This window comes from Xyrauchen texanus, chromosome 8, assembly GCF_025860055.1.
Source record: "Xyrauchen texanus isolate HMW12.3.18 chromosome 8, RBS_HiC_50CHRs, whole genome shotgun sequence".
NCBI lineage: Eukaryota > Metazoa > Chordata > Actinopteri > Cypriniformes > Catostomidae > Xyrauchen > Xyrauchen texanus.
In genome coordinates this window covers 2,886,328-2,912,574 of record NC_068283.1, presented here as the reverse complement: position 1 = coordinate 2,912,574, position 26,247 = coordinate 2,886,328, and the positions used below count along the sequence as shown (strand labels likewise).

General features: G+C 39.4%; 1 long non-coding RNA gene across 1 annotated transcript in view; it reads left to right on the top strand.

The window, feature by feature from the left end:
* The window catches only part of LOC127647248 (uncharacterized), a 138,341-nt gene that overhangs the window by 57,684 nt on the left and 54,410 nt on the right, over positions 1-26,247 (top strand). Inside the window, exon 2 of the long non-coding RNA XR_007971030.1 lies at positions 2,493-3,003. This is a non-coding gene — a long non-coding RNA (uncharacterized LOC127647248). The remainder of the gene's footprint in view (positions 1-2,492; positions 3,004-26,247) is intronic.

The window sequence follows — 26,247 nt, the reverse complement described above, 5'->3', positions numbered from 1 at the left end:
CTCCTTGCCACATTTTGACATATTATACATTATGCTGTAGTTAAATGTGTATGCCCCAGACTGTAAAATTACATTCAATTCACATTAAATGTTAGCATTTCACAATTATTTTAATTGAAAACAGTTATGAATAGTTCTGTTGTCATGATCAAAGACAATTGTGACATAATGGCAATTAGTAAAAACCATGAGAGCATCACACACAGCAGAGATACTTAAAAAAAACAAGACATGTCCTCCAAAACTGCTCCAGTGAGTATATGATTTGTTTACCATCGTTGGCCTTTTGTTGTTACATAAATCACGAATTATTAAGCAACTGCGTGAAGCAAGGTGTGGTTACTGATGTTTACTGTTATTGTTGTTATTGGTATTGTGACAAACAGATGTCTCAGATTTAACTCAGAGTTCTGGTTTACTGTGCTGGGATGTGTGCCACTGATACGAGATTGAGAGGACCTAAAAACTTTATTTACCCAAGTATACTTCAGACAGACACAAAAACACTAGGTTTATGCATTCAAAACGTGTGATGCAAATTTTATCGTCAGCAGAATGGTTGAGCATTGAGCATGTGCGGCCTGAGTTTTCTAACCGCACACTCTGATCATGCACCTGGAATTATAGCAGGTCCACATGGTGGCAACACTCGCAACTGAGCCATTGCTGTCATGAAGAAGGGCTAGATGTTATCTCCGCTAAACATCATGAGATGTTAGAAATAGCAACAGTGATTGTGAACCTCAATAGCATGTGAGTGAGGAGGTCAGGAGATACCTGCATTTGTACAACTTGTGTCTGAAAGAATAAAATTACTCGTCTAACCTCCTGAAGAGAAGTAGTTCAGTATCTTATAGCAGTCGTAGCATGCATGCGCCAACTGCCTTTGTATGCACGCAAAGCCAAATTAAGTGTACTTTGAAAGGCTAGCGTTCCGTTTTACTCAGATGCTAAGCGTTCGTCTCAAAACTGAAGTACACTTTGTGTAAGAAGACCGTTTTGAACAAAGGTTTTGTTATGTACTTGCTCAATAATGGAATTTTGCTCATTTTTATCAACAAAATCTTCTGTATTGTAGCTTTAATAAAAACAGGATAATTTTTAAATATGAAAATAAACCAAAGGCATCAAATACTCATCAACATTTAAATTGCACATGGATCCATTTTGCCAATATGTGTGTTGAAATAGCCATAAATGATTTGAGCTCAGAGTATAACCTCCGAGTCCTTTTGTAATTATGGTAATTCAAACATAACATTTTTGAGGTCTCTCCTGTGATGTGAATGAACCTCATGAGATGTTTGCAAATGCTAATCCCTCAATTTTGTCACATTACTCTGCAGTTTTATTTAAGGTGATATACTGTGTGTGTGTGTGTGTGTGTGTGTGTGTGTGTGTGTGTGTGTCCAAGCTAAAAAAGATCTCTTCTGAGCTTTTGTCATGGTTTTGTGCACCGCAGTGCGCATGCAGCCTTTGAGACTTTTTTTGTGGCACACATTTAGTTTTTATCATCAAAATAGATTTATCAATATCAAATGTGTATTTAATCGTGAGTTGTCAATTTTTGAAGAGTATGTACAGCAATTCTCCATAACGCTGAATCACAGAACAGTTTGAGAGGGAAATAAACTGCAAAATGATGTAATGAATGAATGAAACAACAAAGAATATCTGAGTATAGCCGATGTTAAAGGAGAACGTTGGTCAGTCTGATTATTAGTTGACAGTATCTTTGCCTGAAAACAACAATTATATTGGCAGAAAGTGGCCTTTTTGTGACAAAAATATGTAAAATATGAAAGCAATACAAATGTATAGTTCTTACTATATATATATATATATATACAGTATGTATACGTACAAAGGCCCTCGAGGCTATAAGGGTCCTGTTGATCAGCTCCTGAGTTTCCCAAAGTTGAGGAGCCCTGATCTATTGCTTTATGCGTGTGCTGACATATTAAGCTGTGGTGCTCATATGGCGAACACGAGTTTGACTCCAGCTTGCATTATTTCCCAATCCCATTCACCCTCTACTTCACAACTGTTCCTGTCCTCTCTTTCTGCTGCGAAATGAGAAAAAGGCAAAGGCTTATATTCCGTCAATGACGTTTTCTGCGGTTGGCGATACCCAGCCCTAGCTGGACCTATGCATTCCTTGGTATTTTCACAACATTTACTGTATGTTTTTATGATAAAAAATTTGGTACCTTTTGGGTCACTACTTAAAATCCAATGCAAATCTGGATCTTAAAGCAAAACCATTTGAAAACCATTGTTTTGAGCTGAGTTGCTTTGAAAAAGTCCTGTGAAGCTAAGATTTATAATAATTTTGTTTAATTCTTGAGATGTTTGGGCATTGCTGCATGTCCACAATAAATCTGTAATTTACCCAACATATTGCACTACATTTTGCTTTAATTTTCACCCTGCCAGAATAGATTTCTAGAGTAGTTAGTAATGGATCCCTTCTTTTTCTGCTCTTGCCACAGCGGATCCACCCTGATTTTGCCTCGTTCTTCCTGAAGAGAGGAAAGAGCCTGATGTGCAGTCATCTGAGCTCACTGCCAAATGTCTTCACCAGATCTCTGTCCGGACCCTCAATGATGCTCTGTTTCAGTGCAATGACAAACTGATTGGATATAATCTTGAGCGGTGGACTCAAGAGATGGTGAGCGATCGGTAAACTCTACGGTACGCATTGTAGGGAAGGATCATCTTTCTCCTCAAGTAGGCAATGAATTGAGTTGGATAGTCTCTCTCCTTCTGTTACGACATGGGACTAAATCCAAACCATGTGTCCTTACACCTGGTTCGCTGCTTTTTCCCACCTCCCACATGAGCAGTCTGGACAGATCCATTTCACGGCCCCCTCTGCCATGTAGCGTTCTCACTTTCGAAGCCCTACGTGAGCCTCTCAGTGGGACTCTGGCTTAATTGGCTGGAACTTTCCCATATCCGGTCTCCAAAGGTGGCCCCCGTGTGAGGAGTGTGTGTTATTGGGTAAGTACAGTAGCCCACCTCTAGGGTCAAAGGTCACTTCCTCTTCAGATATCTGGCTATAGATGTGTTAAATATGTGTAGGCACTGGGTGTGTTTTGGGAAATACATTTTTTGAATATGCTGAAAAGTCTGGAACTAGTGAGATAGCAGAGAAGTGGGGAAATACTTGCTGCCTGCTGAAATTCTGATGTGTCAACACTTGAGGGTCAACACTAAAGGGTAAAGGGTAAAGTTGTAGGCCTCCAAATAGATTTTCCCCAATAAGCAATTTTAATTAAAACCCATAAGCTCAGTTGATAAAGAGTAAGCAATATCTGGCCTGCTTTACACACACACACACACACACACACACACACACACACACACACACACACACACACACACACACACACACACACACACACACACACACACACACACACACACACACACATTTTCTTTTACCATCTTTGTGAATATGGAGCTAATTAAATTTTCAATTAACTTCAATTCATCAGAGTAACCTTTTTGCATTTTTATATTGTCATCTGACCAGACCCCTCCCCTCCATGCCATATAGACACACATTTATCTGTTATCATATTGCTTCTTGAGACTTCTGTTTTTATATAAAGCTAATTGTAATAACTGCTGACTAACCCTAACCAAATCACTCTAACCCTGTTACTGAATATATGAGTTATTTTTCCAATTGTAGATGGATGTTTTGTCAGATTAACTCACTACTGGGGACAGTTTTATCCTAAGTTAAATGTGTGCGTGCACACTCACACACACACAGTATATCACCTTAAACAAAACTGCAGAGTAATGTGACAAAAATGAGGTATTAGCATTTGCAAACATCTCATGAGGTTCATTCACATCACAGGAGAGAGATTTCACATGTTTGTGAGGTGCGCTGAGAGGTTACTGCACAAACAAATTAACATACTCCTGCTTAGTGATGATTTACACTGTTTCACCATTCATTTAAATTGTTCAGATTTGGAAGTAATTTGTTGTCATGTGCATGATTGTCAAAAAAACCCTAAAAACTCAATTGAAGCCTTTGAGTGAAAAAGTGTGTCACAGGCAATCTTTATGTGTTGTCTTTGTGTAGATGTGTGTGGGTGGAAGAAGTAGTCTGTCCTGGCACACTCGTTTTTTCTGAAATACATTCTGCTTCAGTGAATACACTGAAACCAGTTTGACCTGTGGCTTCTCTCTCTCTCACTCTCTCTCTCTCTCAGTTCCTCTTTTCCTTAGCAGAACATGTATACCTGTGGTAATGATAAAAAATAGAACACATTTTCTCATGTGTGAGATTGTGCGGTTTAGGTGCCCCTGTAAACTGCATGCATTATTGTGACTAAAATTGTGACTGTATCTGTGCTACTCACTGGATCTGTGACTGGAATTGTTTTAGTAGTCTCTGAAAGCCATTCATGTCTAGATTAAGTTACTGTTACAAACAAACGTTCAGCGTCAGCACTTCTGTCTTTTTTGGGACCATATAAGAACTGCTTTCAATGAGCACTTTGTTTAAATTGAGCTGTAAATGCCCCAAAAGTTCTGTTTTTTGGGGTAAAACACCACCCTGATAAACACTAAAGATTATATGAGATTTGGGCTTCTGTAGATTTTCATTTGGATTGTTGTATCAGGTCTTTTAAATTTAAATGTAAAGGATTCTAAAAGCTTATTTATGTTGGTAACAGTTATGCACCACCAATTGGAATAGCAAAAATAAACATTGTTTTAAAAACAGCTTTTGAACATATCATCTGTTGATCAAACAAACAGATATGTTTAAAATTCTTTGTATTTCTTTTGAATGGAGCAAGACAAAAAAGGTCTGTTAAGTTTCAAAATTGAATAAGTCATATGTAATTATTTACTGTGGACCAATAATTTAAGCAGTAAATATGTATAGGCTAAGCTGTAAAGATGTATAGTTTAAATTTTTATATGCCAAATGTTTTAGTCTTTAAAAGTGTGCCAAGCGTGTGAGGATGTGTGTTAATCAACTTGTAACACATCAGACATAATCATACAGGCCTATTGAGTAAAATAAAAACTTGTTTTGTCAATAGATCAGAAAGAACCTACATAGACTATTTCTTCAATGTAAACCATAAATATCCTTTTTTAATTACTTTTATTAACATTAACATAAGTATTACATTATAGAGTGCTTAACATCATTAACACCACAGTGCTGCTCTAACTCTTATCCGCCATTAAAACCCTGAAGTGTGGTTGAGTGTGACTGTACTCTGGACAGTGCCTGGAATTGTAGTAATCTTGGGTAATACGGAAAGAACTAGCTTATTTGAAGGATCTTCATCATTGTGTCTGCTCAGCATTGATGAGTACAGAGATCCCAGCATCTCCCTTCATATTAAAGCCTTTGTTTGTTAACAGATGTTTCATAGCTTTCAGTGTGTTGATGAGGGGAGGAGTGTCATCATTTTGGGCTTTAAATAGAGACACTTTGAGTGAATGTGCAGGGATTATGTGTTAAGACAAGGCTGCTTTTATCCTGACAGTTAGGGATGGAAGAGGAGAACTTTTGGTGTACCTGGGTGCTTTGTTTGATCATGTCTTGCCTCCTCCACATTCCAGCTCTTCTCTGATCCCTCCTTTCTGAGACAGCTCAGCATTCTTCTCATAACAGTCATTTGCTTTTACCACGGTGTGAGACTGAGGAATGTCCTTCTATGGATTACTGTACTCATTACTGCGGTACTGTATAGGGAAGAGAAAAAACAGCCAGGCCATTGTACATTGAGTTAGCTTATGCCCTAAAGGCTCTTCGTAGCCCTTCATATTACTCCTCAGTCATCACAAAAATCCCCCAGTGCAGAGGAGCTGTCTGCAAACTACTATTTGCTCCAAACAAGAGCTGAATAATTTCTTCAACAGGATATCTAGGCAATTTTTTTAGGCATATTAAACGCCCTCTTGTCCCAAAGGCTTTTTCAAATTGTTGGTAGCAAAATGTATATATATATATATATATATATATATATATATATATATATATATATATATAGTATATAGTATATATATATATAGTAATTTTGCTACCAACAACAGTTTTAGGAAATAAAGATGTTTCACAAAAACAATTGTTTTAAGATGGTTATTTATATCTTCAGCTTTAGTGTGTCAATAGGAGAAATACATTTTAGACGCCCAAACATTCCTTTTGCAAATAGAAAAGATTAGAATAGAAGAACAGGGTGCTCTGCAAGAGATGGCATTGCCCGCACAGAGCCCCCCACTGAACATTTATTCAGTCTGGGATTACATGAAGAGACAGAAGCAATTGAGACTTGAAGAACTGTGGCAAATTCTCCAAGAAGGTTGGTATGTCCTGTCTGCCAACAACCAAGAAAAATGTGTACCTGGTGATGCTGTTTTAAAGGCAAAGGTGGCCACACCAAATATTGATTTAGCTTTTTTATGTTTACTGGACTTTGTATGACGTTAATTGATAAATGAAATAAATGTTGGCATTCGTTTTGAAGACATCCTCACTATGCAACATTTTTCACAAGTGCCTAAAACATTTTCACAGTACTGTAAATCAACCTACATACCAGCCAACCATCTGTTTGTGTATGTGTATCCCGCTATATCTCTATGAGCATTATCCTATCAAATAGCCCTTCCCTGTCAACTAATCACTTTGGCCGATTTAAGAGAGCGCGCTCATAAAACATTATGACATCCATAGCAGCCCAAGCTCAACAGTCCATGAGGAGGAAGTTCTGTTCCTCATAATCTGCTTCACCTTTTTTCATTGTGACATGAAAGTTCAAAACTGACCCAAGATCAGATGTGTGTCTAAGCGGATTTGGATTTTTAATGTTCACGTGTGTGTCTGTGGGTGGTTTTAAGCACTGTCAGGTGGGGAGAAAGCTCCAGCAGCAGCTCGTCTGGCAGGCAGGGCTGCAGTTAGTGCACATGGTTTGCAGGGCTGCATCAAAGTCTGATTTGCTTGTTAAGGTGTGTTATGGTGCTGAACACAGCAGGGTAGCTACACATGAAATGTCATGAAATGTTTAAACCTTGACACTCAGCTGGAAAGCAGTCCTGCAAAGCTCTGGATAATGTGCTCTGAGTACAATATGTGGAGCAGCTTTGAACAGGACAGTAGAGATCCACATGAAATATTATTGTTCTGATCACAGACCCCAATGCCATTTAGCATTTCATAAAACATACTTATTAGTTATATATCATGTTAATACTTCATTACTTTACCTATTCTTTTGAGAACTGAATGCAAACAAAATTTAGTCTTGATAACTTCAAGACATTTTCTTCCTCCATGAAAATAATTAATCTGTTTGAGGACCCCAGGTGATAAAACACAAATTTATGTAAATTTTTAAGGGGTTAAAGCTTTAATAATATTTGTCTACTGGGTTTTGATTAGGTCACAGAAAATATACAATACATAATGAAGGTAATATAAGAGGTTAATTTCAGAAAGAATTACTTTTATTATTTTTACATGTACAGCATTGAGAGTTTCTGGGAGCCCAAACGTAAAGATAGTAAAATCAATTTGATCAGGTAAACTTCCATTAAACTGAGCTTGTTTCCAGTGCCCCCCACAGTGTTGGTCTTGTTCAGACTAACTTGTGTTTCTGTCAAACCCCTGTGGTTTTTCGCCATCAACTTGCGTCATCACAAATGTGCACATGGAGAACAAAAATGTGGTTCACTTTATATATATATATATATTATTTGAGGCCATTATGCATACTCGAGTAAACACTTGTGCTACTGTGTGTCGTATACCAACATTCATCAGATGTGCATGTCTAGCAGAAGGTGACTATCTGCTTTTCGCTAACTGATTGCAAGCAATGTATTTGCAGCCCTGCTTATGTTGCACAATCATTCATGCACATATCTAAAAGGCATTTCACAGAAGTATTTGAACAATATAAAGTGGAGGCTGTACTGTGATTGGATGAGATTCCTGATTGAATGAATCCCGAGATCTTCCTGCAAGGATTACGCTTACGCTTACATTTCCTGAACATGTGCAGAGCTTAGTACAGGTTGTGTTCACACTCATGGGAACCGTGCCATAGTTCCATTGCAACCAAGCTCAGACCATCTCCTACAGGTAGTCTCAGGTTCAGTACCATGTTCCTCTCCCCAGTTTGCAAAACAGCATTCATATTACCGACTTTTATTTCGTACAGTGCTCTGTTTTGGCTAAACAGCCTGTGTGAAAGCTCCCAAAGCTCCCAATTTCTCAGAAAAGTTTACAACGGTTTCATGCTGAAGAGCTGCTAAGAAGTCCGTTTTTAACATAATACTCTCATCAAATGTCAACACCTTTGTCAACATCATCATACAGAAAAAAATTCTGAAGGATTGAAGTCTGTCAAGCAAAAGCAAAAAGAGTAGTTTGAGTTTGAATAGTGGTTACTCCTGGTTGAATGCTTATGGAATATTTTGTTTACATGTAGGGTTATGTTTCACTTTTAAGTGTAATGGTGCAACGCTCAAATATTTAGTAGTGTATAAATTGTAACAGAGTCCCCATTAACGCTTTAACAAGTCTAATTTGTGCATGTCTGGTGTAACCGGCCCCAGATGAGGTGATATTACAATCCAGTGAACAAGGATATCAGTATTCAATATTTGGGATAGTAATATTATGAGCTAGTAACCAACTTCCTTGCAACCATCCAGAACACCATAGAAGCCACCTAGCAATGCCCGAACAACCACTCAGGCATTAGATTGATGTGCACACAGCAATGGTGCAGTCATATGACAGAGTCACAATGAGCTTGTTTTCATAAAGATGAGAGCTGTAAGTCAGTCATCAGCAGTGAATAATACAGGAAGATTCAGATTGTGTTCCCAAGTCTTTAGGCGTTAAATGTTTACTCAAGGCAGCATCAATCTTTCTCTCTCTCTCTCTCTCTCTCTCTCTACTGGCCCACGGGAGCAGCACCTGTGGTAGCTGGCACAGATACCTCTCGTACCATGGTACTGCACAGACTCGAATAACAATGAGAAGAAATTAAAAAGCAAAAAAACATTTGCGGTTTACCAGGAGAGAAGGTTTGAATAACAGTCTCTAAATGGGGCTGACGTGTTTGTGTGCGGCAGGCCTGGGAACAGGATGTTTGGCCTCCAGGTGTGTGTGTGTCTCTGTCGGGGCTTGTGTGACTGCTGCGGAGGTGTGCGTATGACGACTGTAATGATAGGCTGCTATGGGTGAGGACATGACAGCGCAGCACTCTACGGGCATGTGTCGGCGTGGCCCCCTCCACAGAAACACACACACAACAATGAACAATAAATCAAGAAAGAAAAAAAAAAGTGATGTGTTTCTCACTGTATGCCTACTCATATTTATATGTAAGATGCTCTGTTTGTTTCTTCACAATACTTTTTCAACTGTCATCAGTCATTTTGTCATCATTTACTCACCCTTATGCCATTCCAAACCTCCTTGCTTACACTGAACACAAAAGGAGGTGTTGAGCAGAATGTTCACACTGCTCTTTTCCCTACAACCAGGGTTCCCACCCTTTTTAGCCCAATGTATTTCCATGATGTTTTCAGTCACTTGTGAAAATTGGATTTGAATTGATTATTTAAACCGATTTGCAAAAGGTTGCAAATGATTTAGTGAAAAGTAGCGACTCAAAAGTGCAACTTGAGCTCAAATCAGACATCCATGTGTGGTAAGTTACTAAAAAAATCTGAAAATCAGATTACCTTGCCGATTATGCCATCGGGAAAATAATCACACTGCAAATGACTTTTAAGTCACATTTTTAAAGACATTTCACGGAAATGTTTGTTTTTCTGCTTAAAGTCATAGATTTCTTTATTCCTTTACAATGAATCGTTATTATTCCTTTACAAAGGCATCGTATACCCTTCAGCTGTCACAGAAATGCAGACATGCCTCTTATACATAATTCATGTTTTAAATATATATTCTACATAAATAATATTTTAGAAACGTGGAACCCAAGCATACTTAAAATTAATTAACTTACCTGAAAGTCAGTGTAATCCGATTACAATAGTTTAACATTTAAAGATACACTACTCTTTGTCTAAAAGTAATTCGATTACATAACTAATTACTTATAATAATCAGATTAGTCTCAACACTGGACATCACTGTGGGTTTATGAGCAAATTTTACTCTATACAAATACTTTATTGGCTAGATATTTATCTAGCCAATAAAGTATTTTACAGCAGAGCATATCTTTAAATATTTATTAAAAATGTATATTCTCTATATATGTTAATGATATTTCCATGACTTGTAAGATAATTAATTATTCATTAATTTCCATGACTTTTCCAGGCATAAAAATAGTATTTAGAAAATTCCCTGATTTTTACAGGTTTTCTATGACCGTTGGACTCATGTGCAATGAAAGCATAGGGTGAGCAGGGGCTATTGAGTTCCATAAAATATCATAACACAAGTGCTTACAGCTGCAATAGCTTAACACAAAAAGACTTAAATTTGTGTATAGCTCATTTACGAACAAAACTTGAAATAACCACACACACACACACATACACACACAAGACACTGCTGTGGTGCCCGTTGGGGGTACAGTAACAGCACAATAGGTGTGATTGTCTGGGTTTTCTGTCTCAGGGAAGGAGAACTTGGCTTGTGGTGAACCGACACACAATAAAGGTGAAGACGTGCTCTGGATCCCATTGTGGGCTCACCATGCCAGCCTCATACACACCCGTTTCCCTGTTCTATTAGAGCGACTCCACAGCATGTACTTCTCTCTCTGAGCATTCAAACACACAGTCCATTGTCTCTTTAGTCCCCTCACAGGTATCAACAGAAGTAACACACACACTCGCACAACCGTAGTGTGCGTCTTCCGTTAACATGGATGAAGCATGTGGCATGTTAAAGGAATAGTTCACCCAAAAGTTCTAATTATCTTATGAATTACTTACCTTTAAGCCAGAGGTGCCCACACTTTTTTGTGTGATGATCTACTTTTAAATGACCAACTCAATAAGATCTACCAACTAAAAAAACACAGTTTCATTTTAAATAAGAAAATGCTTGTTGGGACTACTGCATGTATTCCCTAAATGGAATTCATCTTCTAATTAATAAAAAAATATATAATAATGTTCAATGTTGATATCATTCAGTTTTAAAACTAAACCCAAAACACCTACAGCACAATAGATTACAATAGCCAGGGCATTTACCTTATTCTGATGACTTGCACTGAATGGAATCAGACAGTTTTGCATAATCCGGGCAGTTGCATCGCAATTTCACGCTCTGTTCTCAGAAGTCCTTGGTATGCGCAAACCTAGTTGTCATGGCAAATGAATAAACAAAACCTCGCCTGGTCAATATTTACTTGTCAAGTGCAAGTCAGACAGAAACTAAAAGAAGGAAAGACATTATATTTATTTTTCTAAAAATTTAACGAAAGTACATTTAAATTTTGTGCGATCTACCAGCATTGCCTTTGCGATCGACTGGTAGATCGCGATCGACGTATTGGGCACCCCTGCTTTAAGCCATCCCAGATGTGCATGACTTTCCTTCTTCAGCAGAACCGAAGTTTGGATTTCTGCTCAGTTTGTCCATACAATGCATATTCCATCAGTCTGCTGGCTGTTTGACAGTCCAAAAGGAATATTTAGTCAGCATAAAAGAAATCCACATGACTCAATCAATTAATGTCTTCTGTAGCAAACCAATAGGATGGTGTAAGAAACAAATCGCCCAGGGGTGTATTGCTGTTTGAAATTAACAAGTGATTTTCATTCCTTTGTTGTATGCGAAGCGCTTCCGACTTCACGCATGAACGTGCCATTGTGCTTATGTCACTGATGTGTTGACTGCTGGCAGGAAGTGATTTTTTAAAAGTTAAAAAAGTTTTAATTATCAATTTATTTTTTATACAAACTAAATTTGCTTCAGAAAAAAAAGCATTTGGAATTCTCCGTCTATGTTTTTAAAATGACGGATGGCTTAAAAAAAAAAAAAAAAAAGGCAATTATGCACAAGACGGAGAACAAAGAATGCATGTTTACATAAGAAAACAATTGAACAACAGTGTATCTGAACTCAAAAACAGACACCTTCTGTAAAGAATGTGAGGTAGTCCTCTTATTTGTGGCCTCATAGAAAATACATTGTTAACATTTTATAGTCAAGTCATTTTTATTTGTATAGCACTGTAACGCAGTTCAATGGAAAGGAGGCGGCGAGAACCGGCTTGACAATATAAATAATAGATTAATTATAAACTTAAACAAAAACAGTCAGCCTTTATCCCTCTCGGTGGCTTGATTAGCCTGATAAGGGAATCGGTTGTGAAGAATCACGACCCGGCCCCGCCCTGCCCTCCGCCCTGCCACAAGCATTTTTCACAACACACATCTTTTCAAAGCAGCTTTATAGAAGATCATGCTTTAACAAAAAATGAAACCGTAATGTGTAATAAGTCATCATTGTGTAATTTGATTAAATATGATTGTAATTTGTCCATCGAATAAATAATTAAATAGTGAGCAAGCTGAAGGCGACTGTGGCAAGGAACACAAACCTTGCCACAGTTGGTTATTGGGAGAAAAATAATCTTGTGAGAAACCAGACTCACTGTGGGGGCCAGTTCCCCTCTGACTAAATTAATATAATGCCAGTATTAGTTATTTGTGTGCAGTGCAAGTCATGGTTTAAAATGATTAAACTAAGTAAGTGTTAAGGGGCAGATTAATGACTAATGTATTTGATATTAATTTTTGATAATGTGTATTATAGATGCAATTGTCCTTTTTTAGTTGGCTGATGAAGGCTTTTGTTTGCAATTAAATTATTGTCTATGTATTCCAGTTCAAGAGTGTAGTCCATCAATAGACAAAGGTGATACAGGCAGAGATCAATTATGTGCATCATAGTCCAACCTGCAGGTCATTTTGGTGAGGTTCGGTGGGGTCCATCCTAAATCCAATGTTCAGGCAGTGGTATATGAATTATCCGATGTCTTACAGTTGGAGTTGGCATCAGTTCATCCTATGAAGGCCATCTTAATAGACTGAAGTAATGTCTGGCTAGTACCGGCTGTAATTTGTCATCATCACTCAGTGGAGTCTGACACCAAGCAGGAACGAAGCTAGATCTGGCCGGCTCTGGTAACCTGGGGATGTGAATCCTGAGGTTGAGACATGGAAACAAACAGTGGTGGACAGTAACGAAGTAAATGTAATTCGTTACTGTACTTAAGTAGCTTTTTTGCGTATCTGTACTTTACTGAAGTATTTAAATTTGGGGAGACTTTTACTTTAACTCCACTACATTTCAAAGTCAAATATCTTACTTTTTACTCTACTACATTTTCAAAATCAGTCGTTCCTTTTTATTTATGAGTGGATAAAAGCGTAACTGGTCAAACGAGCCACCAATCACAGTACAGCGCGCTTTGTTTTGAACTTGCCTTGACGGCATCTACTAAGCCTGAACCAGGGTGCGTTTCCCAAAAGCATCGTTAGCCAACTATGGTCGCAAGTTCCGTCGTTATCATCATAGTTCAACGAGTCGGTGTTTCCCGAAACCATCGTTCCGACGAACATTTGCAAACAGCATCGCAGAGTTGTGTGGTTGGAACGACAGCTCTCGACCTGTGGTTAGAAGCAGAGTTTCTTGTTATTATAACATGTGGGCTTAATAAATTATTATCTTGAGCCAAATAAGCAAGACGACATTCAGTACAATCAGTATCTTTTATTTAGAAGACATACAAATGTCCTTTATGTCTTTTAGTTTGTCAATAGATTTAAAGCACCGTTTTTGAAGAGCGCGCATGTGTGAACGTGCTCTAGTGCGTAAGAATGAGCCTATGATTGAATCTGGAAATAAAGCAAATAACTGAGAAAAATATGAGATAGTCCTCAGATGACATGTCCGTAATTTATAGCAAAACATCTAGCATTAATTCGATCGCAAACAGATTCATTAAAAGTAGTTTTTACTCCACCACATGTGACATCATTAACCAACGTGGTTGAACAACCAATTTGCGACAATACGGTTTCGGGAAACAGTCGTGACTAGCAAGTTGATTTCTTCAACAGTGCATCGTACTACGGTAGTGGAGCAGCAAGTTACGTCGTTGTATGGGAAACGCACCCCAGAGCCGTTAAATATGAGAGTTGCGAACATAGACGGTTGCGACAGTGATCTCGCCGCTGCGCGGTCACGTGATTCGTGTAGCTCTCAATAGTTCCAAACAAATTGCGTTGCCAATGATTTTAAGCGGGGCAGAGAGCAGCAGCTATTATTGCAGCAATTATCAGTAAATATTGACGCATAATGTACATTGCTTATTATGTTGACACTAAAATGACTTGCATATAATAGCATTTTTTTTCTGGGGAGTAGCAGAAACACTGCATTAATACATTTTTGTGTTTAATTTTGGAGGGAAATTGGCTGCTCCCATAACATAGAATATATATATATATATTCTATTTATGTATGTGCGCGCGTGTGTGTGTGTGTGTGTATATATATATGTGTGTGCGTGTGTGTGTGTGTGTATATATATATTTAATGGTGTTGTGCAGGTTTATGTGAATGTATCATAACATTAGGATGTTAATAATTATGACCATAGACACTCGAGAAAAATATATACAGTAAACACTGTAAATGTATTATACCATATGGGTATAACAGTCCCCTTCCCTCCAAAATTAAACACACAAAAAATGTATTCAATTCAAATATATATATATATATATATATATATATATATATATATATATATATATATATATATATATATATATATATATATATATATCTGACTAATTAATGTAATTTTATTAATAGATTGGTGTGCCAAGAGTGACATTAGTCTTCATGTAGACTGAGTTAAGCAAGAGTCTTGTGACAAATTATAATAGGACATTATGGCCATAAAAAATCATAGTACTTGGATACTTAAGTACATTTGAAGGCAAATACTTTTGTACTTTTACTCAAGTGAATGTTTAAAGGCAGCACTTCTACTTTTACTTGAGTAATATTTTACCTTGAGTATCTTTACTTTAACTCAAGTACATGGTATGTGTACTTCGTCCACCACTGGAAACAAATAGAATAATGTTAGCACAGATGCCATTCAATTTATTGCAGAATTATTCATTATGAGAAATGTTTCTGGTTCCAATAATAATCAGGGCCGATACAGCACAGGTACTGGTACTCATACTCGTAAAAATGCTCTGATACCAAAAACCGATGTCACGAAACTAGGACATAACGAAATCACATTATGTCCTAGTGAGATTATTTAATTTTTATAAGATTTATTTATTGTTAGCTGCGATTTAATGAGATAAATATATAGTTTGCATGTAATTCATATGCCAGCGCTTGTGAATGTGTAGAGACAATGTTGTGCTGATGCCAGCTGCACATTCTTTTTTAAACCTCCTCCTTTGATCATACACGATCATGAGCATTGGGTCTCTGTTTGTACCAGATGACAGTGTACAAAGTGGAAATTCACATTGTAGTGCGAGGCACATACAGAGTACATATTTAATTAAATAGCAACATTTTGCGGTTTAATAATGACTTTGAGTCACGTAGCGACTGGCTTTTCCAGAGTGGGAATCTGCCGTCATAACGTCAGAGCTCCTTGGTCAAAACAAGACAGAAACACTTCAAAATAAAAGCTAAATTTATAGGAAAAAATTATGACAGAAATATATCACTACTATAAAGTTCTGTGATATTCACTGCTATACTACTACAACAACTAATAATAATAATAATACGTCAGTAGTATATGTATCTGTGATACTCTGTTATGCGGTACTTTATTTGACAAAATATAACTCCAGTGTTGTATTTTGGTTTGTGCAATGAGGTTCTGTTTATAACACTTGATTTGATAAAAAAAATCCATACTAAAATAAAAATAAATTTAAATAAATATTATGTTGAATATTAATTGATATATTTTCATTTGATACAATTTTTAAAGAATTCATTTATTTAAACACCATTTGATGATAAAATTGAAGTAAACTGTTGATATGGCGTTCAGAAAAAAAAAACAGGTATCGTGCTCGGTATCGGCGAGTACCAAAAAAGTATCGGTAGTACTCAAAAAATTTAGTACCCCTAATCAATTTTGTGATTAATTAACATTAAATTAATACATAAACATTAAATAACATTATCAAGCATTATTCCATTAGCTTATACAGCTTATATAGCTTAGTTTATTTATATCTATCCCATATTCCCTACCTCCTCTACCATTACATTCCATCTGTATATAACATGATAAATGGTAAATGGTCTGCACTTATATAGCGCCTTTTTAACCTTAACGGTATTCGAATCGCTTTACACTGTGACTCATTCACCCATTCACACACACATTCATACACCAATGGTGGCAGAGCTGCCATGCAAGGTGCTAGCCTGCCATTGGGAGCAACTTGGGGTTCAGTGTCTTGCCCAAGGACACCAAGACAAATTCCTTGTCTGTGTAAGCTTGGCAATAAAGCTCATTTTGATTAATGGAGAATTTGTTAAAACTTACATTCAAATCGTTATAAATGTCATTCAATTTAGATTAATATATCCCTCATCTCACATGGGCTGCTTCAATATCTGAACATTCAGTCAGATAAACAAGTTCAGGTCAAAGGAAACAATGTGAATTATTAAAATACTTTTCTCTCATTGCATATTTTATCTTACATACAAATGTACAAATGGTCACTTCTCTTGCAGCGTTAAACTTGCTTTAGACAGCAAGTTGGCTCAAATGAGTCTTATTCCATGAAAACACACAACTCTGTGGTCTGTTCATGTTGATATTATATTGGTATTTTTAACAGTTAAAATTTTACCACCATTCTAGGTGGTTGCTTGGGTGTTGCTAAAGTGTTCTTTGTAGTTACTAGTTGACTGCTTACTGGCCCAAGTCAAAAGAGCCCGCCCCCCCAAGTCTCTATAATATTCTAGCTATGGCTTGGGTTCCTCTTACAATATAAGTCTATGAGATCTTTTGCACATTTTATTGTAAGATCTCAAAAGTAATAAAACACCTCTCCACAACAAGCTGCATGATATGAGTTATCACTCATGTCTGTATTGGAACGAGTTACACACTGAAGTTTAACACTTAGGGTTAGGGGCTTGTTTAGGTCACTAAGAATGAGCAATATTAATAGTGATGCTTGACTTAGAAAACACTAAATATTTACCAAAGCTGCAGCTAATCTGATTAGAATAACAGTGGTTTATTATGTGTTTATTTATTTTAATTCTCACTGAAACTCTGGCATTGTCCTCAGACAGATATGTGTCATATTTTAAACAGGAAGCAGGTTGATTGATTGATTGATTGTCATAATTATAGAGTGTGATTGCATTCCAGGACATCTTGCTATTGTTCCAGTGTGAAAAGTGATATGAGCTCTAATGGAAGAAATGGGCGGCTTTTGGCTTCATTAATTACATTACTTCGATAACATCAGAAAACATAGTCACACCTTGCTGGCATTTCTGTGGTTTTGAGGTACATGTCAGTTTCAGGGGTCAGCTGTAAAAGTCAACAGAATATTTGCACCTCATTTAATGCTGCTGGTTTCACTCACTCAGATATCTGTTATGTTTTTTGTAGTCTTGTGTAGGGATGAGCACGTTTACTTCAGTGTTCGGAAGTGACTGCAATGATTGATGGCTTTACACAAAATGCAAAATTCAGTAACAACTAAGCACAAATTTGTGAAAAAGGGGCACTATTTTTTGTCTCTGGTCAAGCCAACCACAGTTTGAAAACACACCATTCAGCCAGATTTGACAAATATAGTGCCAACCTTTAGCACTATAATGTAACCTTTAATGCATTAGTGAACCGAGATCTCCTAATTTCATCTCCTCATCACCTCATTTAATTTCATCTTTTCATCTTTCAAAATTATCTGTGACTTCAGTGTTTATTTAGCGTGGAAGCGTCTTCTTTTTGCATCCATTCAAAAAGAACGGCCTCCTGTCTCCTTCTTGATGTCCTTTTTTTCCTCTCTCTCTTTCTGGAGACAGTGCTTTCTGAGCTTTCTTTCATTGAGCCTGCTCTTGACATGTGGGAAATGTTCAAAAGGTAAAGCTCTGAACTCTCCCTGTATTCATGTCCATGTATCAGTTGCGTGCGGGTCAGATCCGGAAACCATCACGATGCATCAATGCTCCCTCCCTAGAAATGAGGAAGGGTATGTCACAGGCTGGAGAATTCCCCTACCTGAGTTTGTCAATGGGGATATGTGGCGAGCAGAGTGGCACCTGAGCAGAGTAAGGCCAGGAAGATAAGAGCATCCACCGGTCTCGTGTTTTGTCAAGGCAGCCCCAGCTTACTCCTTTCCAGAATTGTTATAGCAATTTTCAGCAGTATGTGTCCAGTACAGACAACAACACAGAGTAAACAGTAAAAAGTTTCTACTCAGTCTTAATTATTACTATGTTTTTTAATTTTTGAATAATAGTAAAGTCATCAAAACTATGAATTAATACCAACGACAGTATTATGTTTTGACAAAAAAATATAAACGAATCAAAACCTCTCTTAAAGGCTGTTTAAGCAATCTTAAATGTGAAAATTCCTATGTCTACAAAATGAACAAGCTTTTGTTTAGAAAGGTTTAAAAGATCATGAGAAACTATAATTATAAATTTAGTCCATCGTGTCCAAATGTTTGACTGGTAGTGTTGGTGTGTTCAATAAAGCGACGGTGAGTTTTGCTAGCTATATTGACGTGCGATTGACTGGTTGACTGCGGGTGTGTGTATTTGCTGCATTTTGAGTGAGTGATGGCGTGTGATGGTCCAGTCCTGCTGAAAGCGAGAATGTCAGGGGGCGTCTGTGAACGGGAAGGTGCGGTCGAGTGTGTTTGTTCCAGACGAAGCTTCCGGTTCCTCCTTGTCAGCGATAGGTCATGATCGTGGTGCACTGGGGCCTCCTGCTCACCAACAACTGTCCACGTCTCTCTCTCCACGACCACCACCGCTGCGCATGAGGGCATGCTAGCGACAGTTGCTCTTTCTTCTTGCTGCAGTTTGTGTGAGTGGCACGCATAAACTATTTTCTTAAATGGAATATAATGGAGGTGATTCATATATTCAGAGAAGAGTTTTTCAGAACACTTTCAAAACATTTCAGAGAACTGCTGAAACAATTACAATAGATAACAGCAGAAAAAAGACCTTCTCTAGCTGATAGAACTGAATTGGTCTGTGATTTTGTTTGGCCTGTATCTGTTGCCTGCTTTATCAGAAATATTGTTTATAATTGTTGGTATGTGTTGCACAGTTTTGTTGACCCTTTTGCATCATTTTTTAATTACCTGATGATGTCTGATTTTACCGTAATTGTTCAGGTCAATAAAGAGTAAGCTGAACAATGAACAATAACAAACAAATTTTTTGCTATTATGGACACTTGTTGGAAAATTAAGCATCAGATGTTTATCCAAGATGCCTAATGGTATTTTTTAAATGTGGTGACATATATTTACTTTATGGCTGGTGAAGTTTGGTAAAGAAGATCATTTTGAATATAACAGTGATGTTTGACCCCACTTCTCATGCAAATATCATTTGCAGCCTCACAGTTGGTATTGTTTACATTTAATGCATGTAATTATTATACAATTCTGATTTATTCGTGTCGTGACAAACTAAACATAATTAGAAAAGTAATACTCCATCTTCAATAGTGTCATAATCATGTCAACATATGAAAATGAAACCTTGATTAACCCTCTGGGGTCTGAGGGTGTTTTGGGCCCTGGAGAAGTTTTGACATGCCTTGACATTTGTGCTTTTTTCAGTTGCTTAAAAAAATATTTATGGCTGAAGTCTGATATCACTGTATTCAACAATGGCTACAATAATGTGTGAGCAACATGTGTGTACATGTTTGTATTTTTGAGAAAATAACGTTTATGCATGGTTTTTGAAAAAAAAAATATATATATATTTAAGTCATTGAAATAAGGCCATATAACACACACTAAACATTTGTCCACAAGACTTTTGAGAACTGGATCTTGTAGCCTAGAGTTTTTGCTACAAAATGATGTGAAAATCATCCTGATCACTCATTCATACAAAACAATATAGTCCTTTAACTTTTATAAGACACTTTTAGTGTTAGAAAGGTAATATGCAAGGAGGCGTGAACTATCATGAATATTCATTGCTATTCACACCTGAGAAGACAAAAGACACTCCCATGGGCCTATCAATGAGGTATGTGACAGAAAGAGAATGAATGTGAGGAGACTTAATGATCAAAATCAAGTATAATTTAAAAGAAGTAATCTGACTATACATTTTCTTTACATAAAGACTTTACTTAAAAATTTTAGACCTACACTACCATTAAAAGAAGTCTCTTCTGCTCACCAAGAAATCATTTATTTGATCCAAAATACAGTAAAAACATTGTGTGAACTCATTTTACAATTTAAAAGAACAGTTTTCTATTTGAATATATTGTAAAATGCAATTTGTGATCAAAGCTGAATTTTCAGCATCTTTACTGTAGTCTTCAGTGTCACATGATCCTTCAGAAATTAATTTGAGTCATTTAACCTGAACACATTTGCAAGCACAAGCTTTGTTGATTATAATGAGGCAGCATAAACACTAAACATTCATATTATTTTTACATCATATTACAGTTCATATTTATATAATATTTATCATAATAGTGAGTGGTGGTGGCATAGTGGCTAAAGCACAGGGCTGTTAATCAGAAGGTCACAGGTTCTAACCCCACAGCCACCACCATTGTGTCCTTGAGCAAGGCACTTAACTCCAGGTTGTTCCGGGGGGATTGTCCCTGTAATAATTGCACTGTAAGTCGCTTTGGATAAAAGCGTCTGCCAAATGCATAAATGTAAATGTAATATAATACAGCATACATTTTAAATACCTGCTTTAGCCAAAACAACATTTAAATGTAACTAAAACTTGCTTATTAGGAGTCATGTTTCAAATGTCAATACTCTGAATCCTGGCTGGCAAGTCTGGAAACAGTCCTACTAGCAAAATATGTACATGTTTATTTAAAATAGCATGAAAACTAAATTACTTACTCATCCAAAATTGTATCCTCGGCTGGATCAAGTCTCTCTTCAAAATAAAAACGTTCATCAGAGTCCTGCTCTTCTTCTGAGGAAAATGTTAACTCTTCCTTACTATCCAGAAGTTTCCTTGCATTTGTATCATTACAAACGCGCAGTAAAGTGAATTAATTGTTTACATCAAACATCTGAACACTGTAGGGGGCGTGCACCATTTGCCTTGTTCACCTCAGCTCATTAGCATATGAATAGCGCACTCTGCTGGTGGGTGTGATCACATTATCTAATAATTAGATGAACCGGTAAAAACTGTACATCGCTTTGTTTCATACAGATTACATTGCAGGAGAATATTTGTTTTAAATTTCAATAGTTTTATTTAAATTTAGAAATCTTAAGCATCTTTAGACATGTTTCATGTTTGTTTGATAAGAATTCGTGGCGTTTATGTTAATTTTGTGACGTGTTTCAGAAATATGCTTGTGAACACAGAGACTGCTGAAAGCTCACATTTTTTATTTTCTTTATTTTACCAAAGCACAAGGTTTTGTTGTTATTGTGTACACAAATAAAAGTAGACCCTTTATAGTCTCTAATGATGACTTACACTTATCTGTATGCCCCAAAATGACGGAGTATTTGAAGATGTTTCCGCTGTAATGACGGAAATATCCAGCTGGACGCGCCGTCAATTTGTCTTTAGCAGACTTCAGTGAAAAACATCTAATACAAACAGTTTCCCAAAAGTGTGCAAATATTCATGGTTTCTAATTTGTTTGGCTTTATGCCAAATATGGACATTGGCACTGGAGGCACTGGAGGCTATTTGGGGAGTTGAATGGGCGCGGTCTCGCCGGGTAATTCCCCGCGGTCCTCCCGTTCCCCAGCATGCTCGTCTGCCCCCGTCTCTTTTGGGAGTTTGCGAGAAGGATGAGGATGAGCATCGGAGAGCGCACTGGCAATGTAGGATGGCTAGGACTTGCGTCTAGATGATTGGTTCCTGGATTCGGGGCGGCACTCACGGTCCCTTTCTTCCCGGAAGTGCACAACAAGTTGTTGCCGTTGATCCGTGGCAACCATGTGTTGGTCCGGTTGGACAACAAATCGATATATGTATATATCACCAAGGTGGCTTATGCACTCATCGTATGTCGCAATTTGCCGGCCATCTCTAACACATGAGTCAGCAGCGGCTGAGGAAGGACCTTCCTTCTCAGGGATGGCGCACCATCTGACACCCACACCCAGACCTCTGGAACCTCCATGTCTTATCCTTGGACAGGATGCAGAAGACCTAAGTGGCCTAACACTGGCAGTGGTAGACACTATTACTCAGGCCAGGGCTCCCTCTATGAGGTAGCTTTATGCCCTAAAGTGGCATTTGTTTGCGAATTGGTGTTCTTCCCAAGGCGAAGACCCCAGAGATGCACAGTCAGGTCAGTGCTTTCCTTCCTGCAGGAGAGGCTGGAGGGGCGGCTGAAAGCTCTGTCAGGGACACTTCCCTGGAGTCCGGTCCGGTAGATTCTCATGGTACCCATGACCCCTTTCAGGGATCTGGTGGTGAGCCTGTAAGCGCTGCCCTGTGAGGAGGCAGACCCAGCCCTGTTGTTGCTGTGTGTGCTTTGTGCATCTATTTGGATTGCACGCAGAGCTTTAGACACTCTGGGCAGCTCTTTGTCTTCTTCGGTGGACAGTGGAAAGGGAACGCTGTCTCCAAACAGAGGCTTGCCCACTGGATCGTGGATGCCATCGCCCTGGCATACCAGGCCCAGGCCGTCACCGCCCCATTGGGAATACAAGCATTTATGTATAGCGCATTTCCCCTCCGCGAGGCGAAGACGTGTGCTTCTCCCATGCGAGTTCATGAACCATGAACCATGGATGTCCTTCCTCCCTAGATCTGTTGCTTCCAAATTCGGTGGAGGAATTCACAGCCAGACCCACTGCAGGTACTAAAATGCCCTGTACTGGGATAGGTGCTCCACAGGTGCCAGTTACTCCGGTAACCCCCTGTGATGTATTTTCCGCAGTACGCTCTCCCTGTCAGCTAACCCACATCTCCCTTGGGCAGAGCTCTCTCTGCCCCGTTCGCTGTGTTTGTAGAGTTCCTCCCCTTTGAGGCAGGACCTACCACCACGCCTCTTCCATGTGCAGCTTGTGATGCATTACCTTATGTTACCTCCCCTTTAGGCAGGATATGGCCTCCACGGGGTCTTTTCCCCCTGAAAGAATAGGAAAGGAAAAGAACACCTTCCCCGATGCATATAATAGCGTTAGACTGCTCCCATGCTAATTACATCGCTTCTCCCCTCAGGGGTGTGGGGAACTACATGACATCTAGTGGGGCATTGGGGGAAAATACGTGCAGACTGTTGCACCTGCTATTACGCACACAGTAGCATCTGCATCGGCAGTTCACGTAACATGGTTCAGGTGTTGTGCTATTTTTCTATAGGGATCCCTTGTGTCACTACATCGACAGAAGGGGAACGTCTCGGTTACTGTTGTAACCTCCATTCCCTGATGGAGGCAATGAGACGCTGTGTCCTTCTTGCCACAATGCTGTACTGTCCGCTGAAATGGCCGGGACCTTGTTTCGGCTCCTCGGCACAAAACCTGAATGAGTGGCTGCATTCCAGCACCTTTTATACCCGTATGTCTGGGGGAGTTGGCCTTTTCTCAAAGGTTAGAAGTGTTTGGGGACCCCAAGAGCGACCCCTATTGTCACTACATCGACACAACATCTCGTTCCCTCCATCAGGGAACGGAGGTTACAACATAACCAAGACTATTTTATTTCAAGTCCGGTCAAGACCACAACTTCAGGGATATCACTAAATTGCTTGTGCATAATCTGATTTAGTTATTAACATAATTACTGTGATTGGATGTAAAACTTCCTGCTTCAAATGTAAGAAATAACTTGAATCTTTGGTTCTGTTAATGGCTGTCACCCTTCCCCACCCTCCTTCACACGCACTCCAAGAAAATGAATGAGGGAGACAGAAGAAGAAACGTCTCAGGTTACTTAAGTGTAACCCTTGTTCCCTGAAAAAAGCATAATGAGATGCTGCGCTGGAAAGCGCTTTGGGAACAGCTTTAGGTGTGACCAGCTGTGAATATGTGTGCAACACGTCAATGAACATTGACCGGAATTTATAGCCTCTGCCGGTGTAATCATTTGATGCACCTGCGGCAGGGCTATAAATAGATGCGTCACAGGCGCGTCGTCAGGTATTTTGTCTGAAGAGCAGTCCTGGGGCATCCCAGTGTGGCAATGAAGTGCAGCATCAGAAGTGTAGCTTTTTGAAAAGGGAACATCTCGGGTTACTTAAGTGTAAAAGCGGAACGTGGAAAGTGAAAAGCGCTTTGTGAACGAGAATACCCATGCCGCCGCACTGTGGCTGTCCGGACCCCCTACGCTTGTGTAGTATGCTCACAAGAGCTTGAGACGTCGACTCAAAGACATAAGAGCCCGGAGTGGCAGGAACATCCAAATCATAAAACTGATGAATGTGTGCGGAGAGGACCAACCTGCCGCATCACAAACATGCTGCAGAGGGAGACCTCTAGCCAAGGCTTTGGAGGCGGCGAGCCCTCTGGTAGAGTGAGCCCTGATACCTGCTGGCGAAGCTTAACCGCATGCCTCGTAGGCCAGGGCAATAGCATCCCTCACCCAATGCAATGTAGTCTGCTTGGTGGCGGCTGCCCCCCTGTTGTGGCCCCCATAGCAAAGAATTGTTGCCCTGACTTACGCCACTGGCTAGTGCGGTGGACATAAGTCTGAAGGGCACAGACTGGACAAAGTCTGTGAAGTCTTCTGACTGTAAACAGATCGCAATGCTCGCACCCATCCCACCCCACCGTAAGAGCAGCATGCTCTTCCCCCAAACACACAAAACAAAAACTGGTGTGTGTCCGTTTCAGCCATAGAGCGTAAACATGGAAACGAATCGGTTACCTAACGTAACCTCGGTTCTCTCTAGATGAGGGAACGAGTATTGCATAAGCTAGCTTACGCTACGGGAAAGATTAATCTTTTCTGAGATATTGAAGCCAAAAAATTATCCTTAATTTTGTATCATTTGTCAACGCAGTGCAGCAACTGCAGACCTTGAACGGGCTAGCTAGCGAGCTCATTGGTTGCTCTGCGGCAACTGCTGCAGCCTATAGACGAACTTGAGCGAACTCGCGTCCAATGAGAGAGCGTCCGCGCTTACTGCATCAAAGCCCGCCAAAATGGGCCTGGCTAGAGTGCATATAAGCGTAGTTCGTGAGGCTGGAACCCTGGTTTTCATTGAATGAAGCGAAAGTCGCTCGTGGCGCGAAGCACGGCCGGCTACGCAATACTCGTTCCCTCATCTAGAGAGAACCGAGGTTACGTTAGGTAACCGATTCGTTCTCTTACGAGAGGTTCTCTCGTATATGCGTAAGCTAGCTTACGCTACAGGAACCCATTGTCAACGCCGTGCGCTCAAGCATCCACTGCATGAGCCCCGGGGGGGGGGACCCGGGGGAGCCCTTGTGAGTGGGGAAATAATATTTGGCCGGCAAGAATGCGGGCCAGTGTGTGTGTAATACGTAAGCACATAGTGGGAAGGGAACGACAGAGTGGCGGTGCTGGTCTGTGTGGAATGAATCCCATCAGTGCAGCTCACCAGGGGAGCTGTAGCGTATTAAACCGCTAGTAGTTTTGCCTGCAGGGCGGGCACTTCCAGATTGTAAAATCTGACAAAGGTGGAGGGGGAAGCCCAGCCCGCTGCTACACATATGTCGTGAATGGAAATCCCGCTGGACCATGCCCACGATGAGGCCATGCCTCTAGTGGAGTGAGCCCTAATGCCCAACGGGCATGGCAGGTCTTTTGACGCGTATGCGGCAGTGTCTGTTTCGAGGCGGCGAGACCTTTGGTGCGCCCTCCGAACGAAACGGAAAGCTGCTCAGAGCATCTGAAAGAGGCGGAGCGCACAGTATACAATCTCAGTGCTCTGACTGGGCAAAGGAGATTGGTGTCACGTTCGCTATCGGATGCTGGCAGCGCCGATAGGGAAATGACCTGTGCTCTGAAAGGAGTACCGATCACCT